Here is a 12,336-nt window from a genome sequence, read left to right as displayed (position 1 = left end):
AAGGGTAGTAAGCTGATGTTTGATTGGATTGGGACAGGTCTAAAAGACTTCCCAAGGGCTCCTGGTTAATTTAGAAAGAGAAGTAGGACTATATTCAATGACATTGGACATAGACATGAGACTGTGTTGTTCAAAGGTATACTGTGCCCTGGAGCCTTGAGACAATCAAAATATTGCCTGTCTGGCATTTGTATAAAACAGTGTTAAAATATGACATTTAGTTAATTATTCAGCTGAGTTACATGGCATTCATGGAGTTTGTATTATTTTACGTGCTTCTTGATGTGACTTGTTTCCCTCTATCTGTGAGGTTTATTACATGAAGGAACAGTTTAGTTGGTGATTCTGGCTTATTGATATGCACCATTTACATCTTATTGGCAATGCATGTATGGGGATAGTAAGTTTCTGTGTAAGCTGGCTTCTGTTGTTTGGGAATTGCAGGTGTTATCTTGTTGTGTGCTGCATGCTTAGTACTGCAAGACAGACTATGAAGTTTCAATTATTAATCTGTTGGTTGTATTGGGAGTACAGTGCCAGCATGTACGTTTGACTTCATCTGTTTTGTTATGATGAAGCAGAGGCAGGCATTAATTTGAGCAGGTTCTACATACGCACAAAAATATATACTCACCCATATACATGGACACTCGGCCACACCCATACATTCACTTTCACACACACACATGACCACCATTCACAAGCAGATACAAAGTTTACACTCATTCACAGCATGCATTAATACACATTGATTCATACGTACACACACGCATGCATGCAAACATAAAAAAACAAAAAAAAAACTTACCGGACTGCAGCGGTGATCTGAGGTGGCAGAAGAGAAGTACCTGAGGTTCTCAGAGGATTTGGGCTGCTGCATTTATTTTATGGGCCAGTGAATGAGAGGAGGCAGCAGTCCCTTACTTGTCACTGATTGGGATGGGGTCAGTGAGAGTTGTTGACCCCACCCCACTCCGTAATGAATGATCAATGATGGACACTCAGCCTTGAGCAGTTTGTGGCTAAAACTGAAGTGGCCAGTCTATCAGTGATGCTCCCTCTCATCATGAGGGGGAGCCAAACGCTTTGCAAGCCTGAGAAGGTCACGCCCCCAATGCTGTGAAATTCTCAACTGGGAAAAGTTCAGCTCAGGTAGACAGTCTCCTGTGCATTTAGCATATATTCAGAGTGTCTGTCAGTCTGACTTTTGTTCAGCCTGACAGACACTCTTCATGCTTGCAAAACAGTGTGGGGGGCGGGGCCCCTCCGCCCTTAAGGATGGGCCACGCTTGTGATGATGTCTCAATAACAGTGTGGGAAAAGGGGTGTAGTACCCATCTGTGTATTTTTGGGCAAATAAGTGCTAGTTAACATGTCCAAGTGATGCATATTTGGGGAAGAGTAGTACCCCGTCATGAAAGATACAAGTGTAGTATACTTGTATTTGTGTGTGTGAAAGATCAATGTCCTGTCACTAGAGGTAGTGCTGGGGGAATTCCTTGTGGTAAGAGCAGATGGGGAAGACTAATTCCCTGTTGTGAAAAGCTGCAAGGGGAAGTACACCATGAAAGTGGAAATGTTGGAAAGTATAGTACCCTGTTTTGAGGAGTTGGATGAATGAATACCCCATTGAATGCTGACTTGGGGATAAGTTGCCTCGGGGAGTATCTAGTAGTATGCAATGTGGGAGAAGAGAATCACCATGTCAAAAGAGGTTTGACGGACAGGACCCCATGGAGTAAAAATGTAAGAAAGTGTAGTAACCCATGGTGTTGTCTATGATGGCCACAAATGTTGCCTGAGTGTGCTCTGTGAATATTTGCCAGTCTGTACAAATTAGATATGAGACGATATGACAGGTGTATGGCACAGGGGGCAGAGTACATTTGCAATCATCGTATGTTGCATTTTATTCAGGGTACTTGTAAGGGAATTGATTGTTGTTGTATTTGAATGGTAGTGTTTGATGTAGAAACAGTATATTGCAGATAAGTACCTTTTTACTGCTGACAAGGTCTAGTGTCAGGAATTGTATTAGTGGACTGCTCTAGTGTTTGATTTTTATGTTTTGTGAATAATTTTTCAAAATGCATCTACCTGTGGCTGTAATCATTGTGTTTGGAAGGTGTCCCAACATTTGCAGATGGGAAGGGGATATGGCATAATGGGTAGAGATGCAAACTTTGGAACTGAGGAACAAACTTTGAACCCGGAGGTCCAGCTCGACATTCTGGACAAATCACTCAATCTCCCATTCCTTAAAAAATGTGTAACCTCTGTCTCTCATGTAAAAGGTATGATTCTCATGTAAAGCACTTTTATGTCCTGGGCCAAGATGTGTGCTTTGTAAAACTGGGTAAAAATGTTGGCAGTTTCCAGAGGGTGTTTTCTTTTGCCTGATGCTTGATCGTGTTGTCTGACCTGCTACTGTGACTGCTTCTTTGAGTCCTGGGCTGTTCTTGTGTGTGCATTGTGTTGTCCTTTTAGGCATGTGGGTGTTGTTTTTGAAGATAATGAAGGTGTTAAAATTTGTTATGCATGTGTCACAGTAAACTCTAATTTCTAGAGACATTGCATATGAATGTTGTTTTGATGTTAGGTTTTGAGTTTTAGTCTAGTCAAGGGAGGTTTGAGTAGTGGTGATGTTTGGTTAAATTTTCAGTTTCTGTTTTGTTTGTGCCTTGTATATGTAGATAAAGGGATGAAAGGGTCACTATCAAAGGAATTCAGTGAGTTCCATGCCCTTGCTGTCATGAGACTGAGCATCATAACAACATGCCCAGCATGCACAAATGCTGTATGGTGTCTGTGAGTAGTGGTAGGGCTTCATTTCCGAGGAGGTCACAAGACTTGCATTTCTTGGACCATTGTGCAATCTAGTTGTTTTTTTGTATGAAATTTGGTGTGTGAGTGTTGACCCATCTCAGAGTTTCTGTGCCTGCTATTTGTTGTCTTTGTGTGTCTGTGGAGGTGTTGGAGAGATTAACAAGTTGTTATTGGGTGAATGTTTAACCTAGACATTGGAATCTAGAGATTGAGTGATTGTAAATGATTGTCCATTCACTCTATGTGCAAGGAAATGGCGGTTGCCTGTAAGAAAGAGAAGTGTGTAGTTTTATGTGTGTCCTGGAAATAGTGAACACCCTTAGGGAATGCAGGATTAATTGAAACATGTGAAATATAAAGAGAAATGAAATCACTGACACTGATTACCTTGGCATTTTTTACTTTCTTTTTTTTTTTAAAGCTCCATCTTATTTAGCTTTACGGTATGAAAACAACAGTGAACAAATTATTTCTCCAATCAGATGGCATACTTGTCAGGCAATCATAGGAACGATCAACTGTGGTTACATCCCAAATTGGCAACCGAAGCCTTCAATACCGAAGTGCAGACTCTGTGATCAGTATGAAGAATCCCTGTTTCTCATTGTTTCAATATGCCCTGGTCTACTGATCGGACGTAAGTCCATCCTGCAGCACATCTTTAATCAATATGAGATAAGTTCCTGTCCCCATGCTCTACCTTTCTGCATGAAAGGAGTCTCCCCCTAAGTGACTGCATCTTTTATAAAGTTCACAATAAATGCAAACAAACTGCTGATAACCGAGGAGTTGAGCAACATTTGAACATTATAGACCTTAAATATGCACTTCATAGCACGGTCTGCACCCGCACTTTCTCTGTTTTTTTCTCGTAATACATTGTTTTGGAAACATTACTCAAGATGTGGTGATGTATGCTTAAATATGCCAGAAGGACTTAGGGCCTCATTATGAGTTTGGTGGTCACTGGACTGCCAGACTTGCGGTGGTGGTCAGGACTGCTGCTGCTGTGGCAGTCCGACCGCCAAGTTATGACCATGGTGGACAGACTGCAAGGGTACCACCGTCTCCACCGACAGTGGCGGAGATTGGAATCAGCAAGGGTGGCACTGAAGTCAGCGCTGCCCTGCTGATTACAACCTGGTTCACTGCCAGCCTTTTCATGGCGGTTTCAAAAGGCTGGCGGAGAACAGGTGCAGGGGGGCACAGGGGGGCCCCTGCACTTCCCATGCACTTGGCAGACAGTGAGCATTGCAAGGGTGCTAGTGCACACTGCGGTCTGCAGCACTGCCTTCGGCTCGATTACGAGCTTGCGACAATGCTGCTACCACTTTACTGCTGGGCTGATGGGTGGGAATCCCGGGAAATCATAATAGGTCTGGCGGGGAGGTTGCCAGTTATGCGGCAACATCCTCATCAGAAGTTCGGCAGATGGGTCATCCTGTCCGCCGAACTCGAAATTAGGTTCTTAGAACCAGAATCCCTACCTATTATCTCAAACTTTTTATTGCTCTTACTTTATTATCTGTTTTTATAGGTTTGGCACTTTTAACACCTCTACTTTACCCTTTTTTTTTAAAATCTGTATTTTTGAAATATGTTTGATGCTCACAAAATATTTATGATTTTACTTAATCACAATAAATTGACTGTGGTTACATGTTAGCTTGTGTTCCCCCATATATCGCCCTCTCACCCCATCCCCGGTGGCATCTCTCCATGACAATTAACAATATACCCAGCTGAGCCATGTACCATACCCATGGAGCAGTGGTGGTAAATGCCAGACATGCCACCCTATGGCCCCTCGTTGTCTATGCCTTTCCACAGACCTAATGTTTTAGCTAACATTATTAGGCATTCACTTGTCTTACATACCTACTCTTCTGCCTGCATGCACCAGTCCATATTGGCTTCCAATGTTTCCACCGTCGAGGCATTCTCCACCCTTCATCGTTGTATAGTGGCACACATGGCTGCCATTAGTGCCATATTGCAAAATCGAAGTGAGAACCTGTCTGACGTTTGTTCCCTCCAAATACCCAGTGAGACTTTATGAGGGTTAAGCTCAGGGGCTTCACTGAGAGCCTGGGATATGAAGTGCTGCACCCCCCATTCAGAATTTCCGAAGCCTTTGGCTTTCCCACACGGTGTGCAAGTGAATACCCCACTGATTGCAACATCTCAGGCTGGTGTTGTTAGGGGTTCTACTCATTGCATAGAGCCTGGTCCTGCTATAATAACTCTGCACAGGAGTTTCAATTATAGCAATCGAAATCCTGCCCTGATGGCCACATCCCCAGGGTATCTACATGCTGCACTGCAGTTCTTGTCTTTGAATCTACCCAGGTCTCTTTCCCATCACTCTCTTGCTGCAGTCAATGGGTGTGGGTAATTAGTTAACAGTGTGGTGTATGTCAGTGTAAGAGATTGGGTTCTTGACTGAGGGGGTGCTAACCCTTTTCAAGCAAGAACCATAATCCTTGTCAGGGTGAACCACAAAAGTCACTAAGGGCCAGATGTAGGTAGCCGTTTGCATGGTGCAAACTGCAAAAATCGCAGTTTGCGCCATGCAAACGGCCAAACGCGATGCTCATTCACAAATTGCGAGTCGTTCCCTTCCTATTTGCGACTCGCATCGCAATTCAGAATTGCTTTGTGACCGCGAATGCGGTCGCAAAGCAACTCGCAGTTACCACCAGTGTCACACTGGTGGTAACTCATTCGCAAAAGGGAAGGGGTCCCCATGGGACCCCTTCCCCTTTGTGAATGTCGCCAAAAATATTTTTTCAGAGCAGGCAGTGGCCCTATGGATCACTGCCTGCTCTGAAAAAACGAAACCAAATGGTTTCGGTATTTTTTTCATTTTGCAACTCGTTTTCCTTTAAGGAAAACGGGCTGCAAAATGAAAAAAATAACTGCTTTATTTAAAAAGCAGTCACAGACATGGAGGTCTGCTGACTTCACCAGGCCACCATTCCTGTGAGTGCAGGGACTCGCTATGGGGTCGCAAAATGCGACCCACCTCATGAATATTGATGAGGTGGGTCTTTGCGACCCCATAGCGAGTCGCAGACGGTGTCTGAGACACCGTTCTGCATCCGAGATTGCGACTCGGACAGACTCGCAATTTCCGAGTCGCAATCTCGGACCTTACTACATCTGGCACTAAATTACCTAGGGCCTGCCCTAGGGGTGACATATGTAATGAAAAGGAAGATTTAGGCCTAGTAAAAGGTTTATTTTGCCAGGTCAAATTGGCAGTTTAAAACTGGACACACAGATTGCAATGACAGGCCTGAGACATGTTTTTAAGGGCTACGTAAGTGGGTGGCACAATAAGCTCTGCAGGCACCTTAGTAGCATTTAATTTACAGGCCCTGGGTAAATTTTGCACCACTTTACTAGGGACTTATAAGTAAATTATATGAAGCACTTGGGTGCAAACCAGTCTTAGCATGTTTAAAAAAGAGAGCACAAAGGGGAGATATCAGCCTTGACTGGTACCCCTACCCAGTTCAAAATTCTCCAACAGCACTCCTTCCACTCTGACCCTTGCGTTGGGTGGTTGTAAAGCAGCTGCACCCAGGCCCGAAATGAGGGACCAAAGCCTATCCTCTCCAACAATACCATCAGGTAGGGCCACTCTAGTTAGTTGAATGCTTTTTCATCATCTAGTGTGAGCACTACTGCAGGCTTCATCATCCCTTTCCCCCACACCAGGCACCCAAATAGTCACCTGAGGTTATGACTGGTTGATCCATACGGCATAAAGCCTGAATCATGGGTGGCGATAATAGTGTGGATGACCTGCATCAGATGATTTGCCACTACCTTTTGCTAGCGCCTTTGTGTCAATATTGAGTAGGGAGATCTGCCTTTACGAGGCATGCTGTTCAGGTGGCTTCCCTTGTCAGTTTTTACATTCTTTGTTCAGAAATCAAACTGTTTTCTTTTTTATCAGTAAAATCAAGTGCAATGATAAAAGCGATAGAGACCCATTTCAATGCCCGTTTAAAATTACTACAAGGTCTGTGACATGGAGGGACATGGGCCACTTAAAGCCCTGTTCAAACCCAAATTTGTTAATGTTGCAGGGAGTAAGGAGCTTCCTCAATGTTCATCTTCCCAGAGTGGGTGAGGTAAGTGTGAGTGCTCCGCCTTCTCCTAAACGCCTCTTCCTTACCCTGCACACTCAAGAATAACTAACGCACACGGGGCAGATTTAAGAGCCCCCAGCGCCTCCTTGTGCCACATTAGTGTCTTTTTTTATGTCAATGTGGCCCAACAATGCCAAAATCTCCATGCCAAATTTACAAAGTGGCGCAATGCATGCATTGCACCACTTTGTAACCCTTTGTGTTACATTATGCCTGCGCCAGGCATAATGTATGCAAGGGGGGTGTTCTCTCAGTAGGGGGGCTGAAAATGGTGCAAATAAATCTAAGAGATCTCTTTGCGTAATTGTTTTTGGCACTTTTAATACCTGCTTAGAGCAGGTGTTAAAAGGAGGCACACCAATGTTTACAATGGGCCTCATTTGGCTTTGCAGGATTAGTGTCAAAATTTGTAATGCTAATCATGCAAAGCTCTGAACTAGCATCAAAAATTCTAACACTAGTTTCCTAACTGCCGCTATGGTATGCTGTATCTTGTATACGGCACACACATGATGGTGTTAGGGGGGGCGTTAACACGTGCAAAAAAGTGCTGCTGCACTCGGTGCAGTGCCACTTTTCTTAAATCTGGCCCTAATTTCTAGAAGTGTGGGATTGGCATCCAAAGTCTGCCAAACGTCTTGTGCTACTAATGGTATTGTGGGTAGGCTCATAGAATGTATTAATTGAACTACATCTAGAGAGGAGTGTTGCTGAAAGGCATGCTCAGATTAGGTTGTGTTGCAGACATGTTCCCAGAGTCCAGCCAGCAGCATGATTCATGGCCACCATCTTTCTTAGTAACATTTGTTTCCTGTGCAACACCTCTAGCTACTTGTTCGAGCTTTTGTCTCAGTTTAAATGAGACATAAAATATGTGTGCATCAATGACATCACTCGACATCCACTTACTTTCTTTATGAGCTGGAAAATGCAACCACCTTGTGACCAGTGAGATATTGTAGTCAGTTAAGTGCTCTTTGCAAAAATCTAAATTCATCCTGTAATCACAGGTTTGAGCCCAAGCCGGTCCACTTCACCTTTCACCCTCCTGAGTGTGATAAAATGACTACCACAGATTTGGGTAACAATAAACCTCTCTGATAATTCAGAACCAAGATGTTGCTCTTGGTGAAGGAGAGCTCTTAAAAATAGATGTTGTTACTTATGGAGATTATATTAGCAAAATGGCACTCTATTTGAAGCGTAGGGCCTGATTCACAAAGAAAAACTTATACTTTTGTTTAAGTTTACAGACATTTGCTATTCACAAAGAGATTTACAAGTAGTATCCTGCGCTTTAAATGGGCTGGTACTGTCCGGTACCAGGTACCTGCACTTCTTTAATTTGAATGGGAGAGTACCTGCACTTCTCAGCATTGATGCAATACATTTCATAGGTAGAGCACTGGCACATCACAGGAGCAAGCAGATAATCTAAATAGCGAGTACCTCCACTTCTATATTTCCATTTAAAGCACTGGTAGTATCTTTACGAGTGCAGAGTCTCCCCATATAAATAAGCCTATCCTTTTATGTGCAGAGACTCTGCACTCGTAACGATACTACTCAGAAATCCCTTTGTGAATAGCAAACAACCATAAAGTTGCTTACGTTTACGATAGGTCTCTTATCTTCGCACTCGTAAAAGATACTACTCGTAAATCCCTTTGTGAATAGCAAACAACCATAAAGTTGCTTAAATTCATAGGTGTCTGCTCTTGTAAAGATACTACTCGTACATCTAGTAAAAGTACACAAAAGTGTAAGTTTACCTTTGTGAATCAGGCCCGTAGAGTTTAAATCATTTCTTCACACCAACTGGGAGTTATAGCATATTTCTTCACAGTAATTGCGAGAGTTGGACTTTGACTGACTCTTGGTGAAATAATCTCCTATAGGCAAAATGTAATAACAATGTAAACAATAAATTGCGTAAGATCTCATGGCCCCAAGATTCGAGACGATACACTGAAGACAAAAAGGGCTGAATAGTCGTTATCTTTTTGCACCATGTGTAACTTACAACCATAACAAACAGCTGTTTTGTCCAGATTTATGCCATCTAGGTATAACGTGCATGTTACCAGCTTTTACCTATTTATGAATTTAGGCGATATTCGACTAGATTCAAGGGAATGACTGGAGAATGTGTCCTGTGTGGCAGCCTTTCTCAGTGCTTGAGAATCTCCATCGTCCGTTTCTGCTAGAGGAAATGTACCTTTTGTTGAAACCACTGTTCATTGCTGCTGAGGTACCTACGATGTAAGGAAGCTATTTATTTTTGTTTGAAAGGTCCTAGGGCTTAAGTAACTGTACATTTTATAAAGTACTTTCATAGTTCCAAAATATTTCGGAACTAGTTTTAAATTATTTTGAATTTTCAATGATGGCTTTAAGAGTGTTTAGGTTCAGTCTTTTTTACGCGCATGTTTATTTTATGATAGGATTATCAGTCTTGTTATTTTAATCAACAATACATCTTTCGATTCTGGTTTTCTTCATAACCTTTTACTTTATAGCACTTATTAAAAAATTGTTCGTCAAGTGAAAAGAAAGTGGAAGCAACCTGTTCATAAAATTAGCTTCTCGAATGTAAATGTGCCAGGATGCAAAGCATGTAGGCAACCTTAGTAGACTTGAAGGCGCCGAATAATTCGGTTGTAAATGACATCACATCCCTGGGACACGGACACGCACCAAGGCCCCAGGACATGCACAGGTTCTCTCACTTTGGGAATTTGCCACTTCTGCAACTTTTGGACTAAGTTCCCGGAGGTGCTGATAGAGACAGGAAGCAGTTTCTTCCCAGCCTCCAGTTGCATGCGTTCTCATGTTTTTGTGTACTTTATGTCTGTCCTCTTCTTTACACATACTACTGTCTCTATTTCCACTTTTGGATCTATCATAATATTTTTTACGCACCAACACAAGATGGATGTTTAGCTTGCTCTTATGTATGCAACCATTACTGGTCTCCCCTTGCAAGGGTGTCCTTCATGCACTTCCGCCCCTCATACTTATTAACATTATGGGGGTCATTCTAAGTCTGGCGGGCGGCGGAAGCCGCCCGCCAGACTTCCCCCTCCGAAATACCGCTCCGCAGTCGAAAGACCGCGGAGGGTATTCTAAGTTTTTCCCTGGGCTGGCGGGCGGTCGCCAAAAGACCGCCCGCCAGCCCAGGGAAAAACTCCCTTCCCACGAGGATGCCGGCTCGTAATCGAGCCGGCGGAGTGGGAAGGTGCGACGGGTGCTGTTGCACCCGTCGCGTATTTCACTGTCTGCCAAGCAGACAGTGAAATACTTGTAGTGGCCCTCTTGAGGGGGCCCCTGCAGTGCCCATGCCAGTGGCATGGGCACTGCAGGGGCCCCGCGACCCCCCCTACTGCCATCCGGTTCCCGGCGGGCGGACCGCCGGGAACTGGATGGCGGTAGGGGGGGGTTGGAATCCCCTCGGCGGCGCAGCTAGCTGCGCCGCCTTGGAGGATTCAGAAGGGCGGCGGTACACTGGCGGGAGACCGCCAGTGTTGCCGGTCTGACCGCGGCTTTACCGCCGCGGTCAGAATGCCCTGCGGGGCACCGCCGGCCTGTCGGCGGTGCTCCCGCCGACCCTGGCCCCGGCGGTCTAAGACCGCCGGGGTCAGAATGACCCCCTATATGTCATTAGGGTGCATGGCTAAGATGGCGGCCGGTGTGGGCGTGTTTTTTTTAGATTTGCACCAGGTCCTGCTTTACTCTGCAGAATCTACACCCTGGTGCCCACAGACCCCTCACAAAGAGTGGCAGCGCACCCCAGGAGTCGGTTTGGGGCCACCGCTCAGTTATTTGCAGCTGGTGGGACAGTGAGGTGGTGAAAGGGTTGGCCACATGGCCCGTGATGCGGCGCCGGGCGTAGACTTCTCCTGGAGCTCACGTGTGCTCGGAGAGACTTGGTAGGAGGCCTTGAGAGTTGTGGTGGTGCCTTAAGTGACCTCTCCCACTGCCGAGAGACAGTAAACCCCTAGAACGAGGGTCCTGTGATCACACCGGGAGGCCATGAGGTAGCGGCTGCGGCATACAGAGAGTGTGCAGGCCCAAACTGGTGACTGATGCCTGCTGGGGATGGGGACACAGGGGGGCCACACCCTGCGGCCTGACATGGAGTTTGGCGCAAGCATGCATGCCACTGGGTTGGATCAAATGCTTTCATGACACGAGGCCCTATGGATGCTGGCAGTGAGGGGGTGTAGCCAATTCCTGGTTAGGCCTGCAGCATCTGAAACCGGGGGCACAGGCCCTGACCCATTGCCACTGCAGTGCACTGGAGTGTAGAGCTGGAGGTGAAGCCATCACCGGGCAATTGTGGGTCATTTGGGTGGAACTGTTTCTGCAGTTTGGCCTACCTCTCCTGTTCCCCACTTTGTACTTGGTTGACACCACCTGATTCCTCCCTACTTGTGGGGGTTTGTTGAGGGCCTTCTGGCTCGGACGTTGTGCCACAGCTGCCCCACTGATTAATGAGCCTGGTGCTGCCCATGTTGCTTGCACATATCGGAACTGCACCCCCTAAGGGGGGAAACTGTATCCTCGCTCTGAGACACCCTCCTTGGTTCTTGCCTTGAGATGGTGAAACCCAAGGGCGGCAAGCGGATGCTTTCGATCTCAGGAGCGGAACCTGGTTCTTTCACTGTTAAGGCTCAAGGGTCAGGAATCATGACCCAACTAGAGGCCACATTGGGACAGCATTTGCCAAATTCCTGAAGGCTATCCAGGACACTAAGACCACGTTGGTGGTAAAAATAGACTCAGTGTCACTGGAGGTGCCCCTACTGCTGGTGGACCAGTGCAAACTATCCTCCCAGGTGGACCACACAGATTCTGCACTCAGTGCCATGTGCCTCTCTCTCTGCAAGAGGTCCAATCACAAGTGCAACTACTACTGGCCGATGTGAAATGTCTGCGGCTACGGACGGAGGAGGCAGCGGATAGGTCCTGCTGCAATAATGCTTGTTTCCTGGAGTTGCCGGAGGGGGCTGAGAGAACCAATGTGAAACTGTTTCTTCAACAGTGGTTGACGACAATGGTGCTGGCGAGGAGTTTTCCCAAATTCTTCCCCACTGAGAGGGCCCGCTGGAACCCAGACAGCCCCCCACCTGTCATTGGCCGTCTACTGAACTACCAGGACTGAGACTTAATACTCTGGGCCATTTGCTCCAAGGTACCATAGCACTGCAAGGGATCGGCAGTGACTGTATACCAGACTAGATGGCGGAGGTAGAGTGCTGCTGCAGCTTATACATTGACGTCAAGCAGCAAATACGCCAGATAGGCCTTAGGTACTTCCCTGCCTTTCTGAGGATGATAGCAGGGGGTG

The sequence above is a fragment of the Pleurodeles waltl genome, chromosome 6 (genome assembly GCF_031143425.1).
Source record: "Pleurodeles waltl isolate 20211129_DDA chromosome 6, aPleWal1.hap1.20221129, whole genome shotgun sequence".
Lineage (NCBI taxonomy): Eukaryota > Metazoa > Chordata > Amphibia > Caudata > Salamandridae > Pleurodeles > Pleurodeles waltl.
The sequence above is the reverse complement of the archived record's forward strand: the minus strand, read 5'-3'. Positions refer to the sequence as shown.